Genomic DNA, 6,000 nt, shown 5'->3' with positions numbered 1-6,000 from the left:
ACTGTCCCATTTGTCTTTTCTCCCCATATAAAATGAGTATCAGAACAGTAACTATTGGGTTGTGAGTTAAATACATGCATGCCAAAGGTTGATAAAAGTTCCAGGCATAAAATGTGCTCTCATTAAGTATCATTTGATATACAATAAAGCTCTTAACATAAAAAGTATTTAAAAGAAGGTCTTTAATAAATCCTTAATGACCTTTTGTGTCAGTGTATAAATACAGTGTAAAAAATACTAAAAAGTACAACTGAATGTATTATGTTCTGTATTATTGCAGATGAATAAGTTTCTGAAGCGTACACAGGACTGACCTCAGCCTCATGGAAAATCAGAACAATGTCACTAAATTTGTTTTCATGGGACTGTGGGGAAATAACCGAATAGAGCTACTGTTCTTTTTCTTTTTCTTTTTCCTGCTCTGCTTCCTGGCTGTCTTAATGGGAAACTTCACCATCTTTGTCACGGTCACCTGCAGCTATCTAATCCAACAGCCAATGTACTACTATCTCTGACACCTTTCCCTCATGGACTGCTGCTACACCTCCACTGTGATCCCCCGGCTGATCAGAGACTTAGGGGCAACAGGAAAAAACATTTCCTATAACCACTGTATGACCCAGCTCTTTACAGCCCATCACTGGCTGCTGTGGAGATATTCATCTTGGTGTCCACGGCTTTTGACCGCTATGTCGCAGTTGTCAGGCCTCTGCACTACATGGTCATCATGAGCCAGCTCAGGTGTCACATGCTGATCACCATGGCCTGGGGCATAGGGGTTTGGCACTCTGTTGCTCTGCTGCTTGTGGTACTCAGGTTACCTTTCTGTGGTCCTAATCAGATAGGCCACTGCCTATGCAATGTGAAGCCTCTTTTGAAGCTAATGTGCAAAGATAACTGTGTTGTTAATACTTTAATGATTGCAAATTCAGGGATGGTGGTGGTTGTCATTTTTCTTGTCCTAGTGGCTTCTTACATATCATATTATATAATCTCAGGATACACTCCTCTGCAGGATGATGCAAAGCTCTCCCAACCAACCTGTAGCTCTCACGTAGTGGTTGTAGTCTTGTTCTTTGTGCCCTGTATCTATAATTATGCACTACCTGCAGGGAGTGAGAACAGGATAAGGAACTCTCAGTGTTCTTTCTACACTGTGACTGCCCGCATGCTGAATCCCCTCATCTACGCCCTCAGAAATGTGGAGATGAATATCAACATGACGAACATCTGGTCATAAATGGCACACTCAGAATTCAAGTAAAGTTGACGTTCATTGTGCTTTTGATCCTGTGTCCCCAGGGCATGTATCATTTCATATGTTTAGAAAACACAGAAGGTTTCTCTGGGGAGTTCAACTGAATGACCTCTGACAATATATGAGCCAAAAAACAAGTCACTGTGATTCACGTTGCAGTATACACTTTAAAGGGTCAAACTAGGTCCAGGTGTGACCACATAGATTTGAGGAATGCAAGAAGTGCCCTTCTAAAGAACAGCTCTGATCATACCTCTGCTCACTCCAAAATTTAATTGGGAACCCTATTTTCCTTGGAGTAAAATATAACTTTCTCAGTTGTTTATCAGATATTTCCCCAAATTTATCCTTGTTGAACTTGCTAATCTCAGAAGTCACTATCTTGGAAGAGGGCGTTGTGTTACAATGATAGGCTTTCGGGTCATGGAGACCTGGCTGGCATACTGTCTCTAAAATTTTATCGGTGTGTCTTGGCAATTTGCTTTTAATATATGCTTTCTCACTTTTCAAATATCTATGAAACGAGTAACACTGTAATCATAAAGATGTTTGGCTAACACTTGTGAATTTTTAGCACAGGCACATGATGTATCAGAAACTCATGTTTAGTATTTTTTTCTCTTTCCCCGCCTTTATTCCTATGTGTTCATTTGCTTGGATGTTTTCATCCAGCTACCCAGGTCCTTTCTACATTCTCCAAAAATGCTCTAAAATCTCTCTTCTGTGACTTCATTTCTCCTGTCTCCTTTGCTTATCATGCCCCTCCCTGATGCTTTAGGGACAGCTTACATATAGCTCTCATCCTGATATTTTCTTATTCAAAAAGACTTAGAAGATCCATCAACAAACCATGAGGACTTGATTTCTTCACTGTTTTGTTGCTATTCATCTGTACATTTCCTCCATTTCAAGTGATCTTCTGTCTTATACTTGTGTTTCTTCTTAAGAGCTGTTTTTCCAGTTTGACCCAGAGTATGTGCTATATTTTTACTTTATTGTATCTTCCTATTTTCCATCTAAAATATGGCACAAACTAAGATGTAAAAAAAAAAGTTACTAAATTAAATTCAAAGACACTATCTTCTGTTTTCATTTGAGTGTACACATTGTTCTCACATATCTGAAACGTCCCCTTCTGTGTTGAACGATCATACATTAATAATAAAATAAGTATGTCAGGAAGGCTGAAAGTTTAACATAAACCCCATGTAACTATCTGGGAGGGAATGAAATCCAGTAGACAGTCCCCAGAATGTCTTTTTGCTTGTGTATTTTCTCATTAAGGAAGTACTACCATTTTAATTATTGATTATCCTGTTGTCTTTTGAACCCTATAATCCAGCCTCAGCTCTGTGTCTTGGTTTCCATTAAGCTAGACATTTCTCTCTGTTTAGACTTTTCTCTTCTCAAAATGACTGCATTGCTTCTATACACTTTTCTTGCCTGAGTTACTCCTGCCTTACAGCCAAGGCAAAATCCCACAGAAACAAGTGAAGACAAGTGAACCCTCTTCTGAGGGTTAGGACCTTTCATAGACCTAACTAATAACTTTTTTTCTTCCTGGAACCATGGAAACCTTTGGAATATCATTGGAAAACATTCTGTTACACAGTAAATTAGTCTGTTAATAGTCCTATTTGATCTAGTTTAACATAATAATTTTTTGTGGGTAAAATTGCAACATTTCCAGAATCTCTCACCTGGTTTAGTGCATCTCCATATCAATAGGTAATTACAAGGGAGAGCAAGGGAATATCTGGTCAAAAGAGGTTGGATGGGGCCCTTTTTTTCTACAGCCAGGTCATGAGTGACATGGGAGAGCAGAACTAGACAACTGCTTGTAGGCAGTAAACAGGTTTCTCCCACTTCTTTCTCCCTTTGACTGATTCTGGTTTCAAGGCTATTTTGCCCCAGGATTTTGCCCCTGGAGTTACATCTGGCAGTAGTTGGCAAGACACCTGACTGCAAAATCTGTCTTCATGGGTGGGACCCTTGGGCAGGCTGCCCCTAGAGATAGTGGGGAGATACCCAGAATTCCCCCTGTGGATGGTGGGGAGGTCCCAGTGGCTGCAGCAGTGGAGGGTGCAGCTGCACCTAGGAGCCCCCTAACCATGGGGCTTCCAACTGGGGAGCCCATAGTGGGCAATTGGTCTAGGGTAAAGCACCTCCTAGAAATGTGGGGCTTTCCCCAGAATTGAGGAATGGTGGAGACACCAGAAGTTGTGGAATAAGTCCTCTGTGACATAGAATACTGCTTAGAGGCTCTGAGTGGCCATGTAGCAGCTAGGATTGTGGGATGTCTGTTACCCGAGATTATAGAAAGGGTTATCAAGGAGAAAGACACACTTCAGCATCACCTGGAAGAGCTGAGATGGCCTACGGGATGCCCTTAAGTGAGAGAGACTGTTACTGAGAAGACAGGTTGTGCTCCTAGAAGATATGTTAGCAGTGAAGGAGGAGGCAGCAGGAGAATCCACTTTACATAAAGTTGTGAGGGAGGGGAAGGAAAGAGTGGTGCCTTCAGCCCCAGAGATGGCAGAGGAAATGTTGGGAGAGGATCATGGGGTGGGGCCAGGGGCCAATCTGTTTTCCTGACACCACTGCCCAAGCCCCGAGCCTCTCCTGTATTAAAGGTATGCCTGGTTGTAATTAAGAAAGTAAATTGCAACAACTGTGGGCCCCTCAGGGGGAGGAGCTTCCCCCTCCCCAGATTGTGGAGCACTCCATGCTCCATCCATATACCCAGGATGAGCTGGTGCACATGAGCATCCAGTTTCAGCAAAAGCCATCAGAACCTCTGCTACATGGCTTTTGCATCTCTGGGATATGGGGGTGGAAAACTGTTACAATAGGTTCCAAAATGGGTAGATTGGTTTCCCTGACAATTCACCCTCCCCTCTGGCAGCAGTTGTAAAGTGCCTGTCATACCCCAGGGTATCAGGTGCTTCTGGATTAGCTGACAGTAGCCATCAGGGCAGTTTGGCCTAATCAGGTGATTTGCCATATTTACCTACTAGCTGGAAAACATATGTAGAGCTCCAGCAGGGGTTACAGAACTTGGGCATGAAAAAATAGCATCTATAATATGGGCCTCTAGAACCCCAATAAGGAGTTGTTCACCATGGGAATGAGAAATCTGATACTCTATCCAGCTCCTCCATGTCTCTGGGTCCCTAGTGTCTATTCTTGCTCCCCACATGGCGCAACCCACAAGTGAGGCTACTCATACTTTAGCAGATCTTGGGGAGGTTAGCATATTAAGAGCACAGAAGGAAGTACAGGCTGAGACAGAGAGGAGAGATGCAAAGGGCCCCATGAAGGTCTCGAGGCCCCAGATGTGGGTTGATTTGATAAAGATGGGGACAGTGAAAGAAAAAAAAACTAATGCAAAGCCCAATAGGACCTTGTTAAGACTGTGGCACCAATTAAAGCCAGAGCAGCAGTTCAAGCCACTGAGGTCCAGGACATGGATGCCAGAAGCAAAGCCCCATGTGTGGCCTGTGTCCCTGCAAGACTTCCTGTGGTACAGGACTCAGGATGTGCATGGGCTCTCACTCCACAGGAGGACAATTGAGAGTTGGAGTTAGACTGAGGTGGGGGTCAAGGCCTCCACCTTGGGGAATGTGGTGGTGACTGGAGGACACATGTAGAATGAGCAACTCATTGGTCCTCTATAAAAGAACAATGTTTCCTGGTGCTGGTGGACACAGGAGCTGAATGATCTCTGACTTATGGCAACCCTGAGTGGTTTCCTGGGACCCCTGCTGTGACAGATGACTATGGGGGTAGGCAATTAGGGTGAGGAAAGCCCAAATCCCACTGGGGATAGTGCATTTACCCACAAAGGAGTATACTGTGTATATTTATAATATCTATGAATATATTTTGGGGGTAGATATCCTGCAGGGCCTGTGGTTACAGACCACGGCAGGTGAGTTCAGACTGAGGGTACGTGTAGTAAAGGCAGTTGTGAGGGGAAATGCTTAGCACCTACCTGTAACTCTGTACGTCAGCTGGTGATAAATACTAAGCAGTATAAATTGCCTGGGGGACATAAAGAAATTGAAGAAACTCTACAGGAGTTGGAGAAGGCATCATAAAGCCCACTTACAGTCCTTTGATTCTCTGGTGTGGCCAGTGAAAAATCCAGACAGCTCTTGACATATGACCATGGATTATGGGGAATTGAATAAAGTCACACCCCCTTTGCATGCTGCTGTCCCCTCTATAGGAGCCCTTATAGACGCCCTCAGTCATGAACTAGGAATGTATCATTATGTTGTGGACCTTGTTAATGTTTTCTTTTTATTGACATAGAAAAGGAAAGTCAGGAATAGTTTGCCTTCATGTGGGAAGGCTGGCAGTGGACATCCTGCGATGTTCACTATAGCAGAGCCACTGGTCCTTCACGCGATTGCCACTCTGGGGTTACCGGGTGGAGAGCAGCAGCCATTCTCTCCTCCCCTCCATTCCTGGTATGTAATTGGTCAGGTGCCTGCTAGTCACCAGGGACCTGCCCATGGAGTTGCGCCTGGAGGAAGGTGTGCGTGGAGAGGGGTGGTTGAGGGTGTGGAGGTGGGTTGCACTGTGGCTGGAGAAAGAGAGCCGGGGAGCAGAGCTGAGCGAGAGGAGGCCGAGGGTGCTGGGACAGAGGGAGCCGAGCGGCTGGGGGTCGGAGCGAAGGGCAGAGCGGGAGAGAGACTGAGCCACGAGAAATCAACCTTTAATCCCCAGTGGACCCT

The 6,000-nt window shown here is 44.6% G+C and overlaps 1 pseudogene; it reads left to right on the top strand.

Annotated features, from left to right (window-relative positions):
• The first annotated feature begins 323 nt into the window (after window positions 1–323).
• Window positions 324–1,240, top strand: LOC140850122 (olfactory receptor 4P4-like; annotated as a pseudogene).
• The last annotated feature ends 4,760 nt before the right edge of the window (window positions 1,241–6,000 follow it).

Source organism: Manis javanica, chromosome 6 (assembly GCF_040802235.1).
Source record: "Manis javanica isolate MJ-LG chromosome 6, MJ_LKY, whole genome shotgun sequence".
Taxonomy (NCBI): Eukaryota; Metazoa; Chordata; class Mammalia; order Pholidota; family Manidae; genus Manis; species Manis javanica.
The sequence above is the reverse complement of the archived record's forward strand: the minus strand, read 5'-3'. Positions and strand labels throughout refer to the sequence as shown.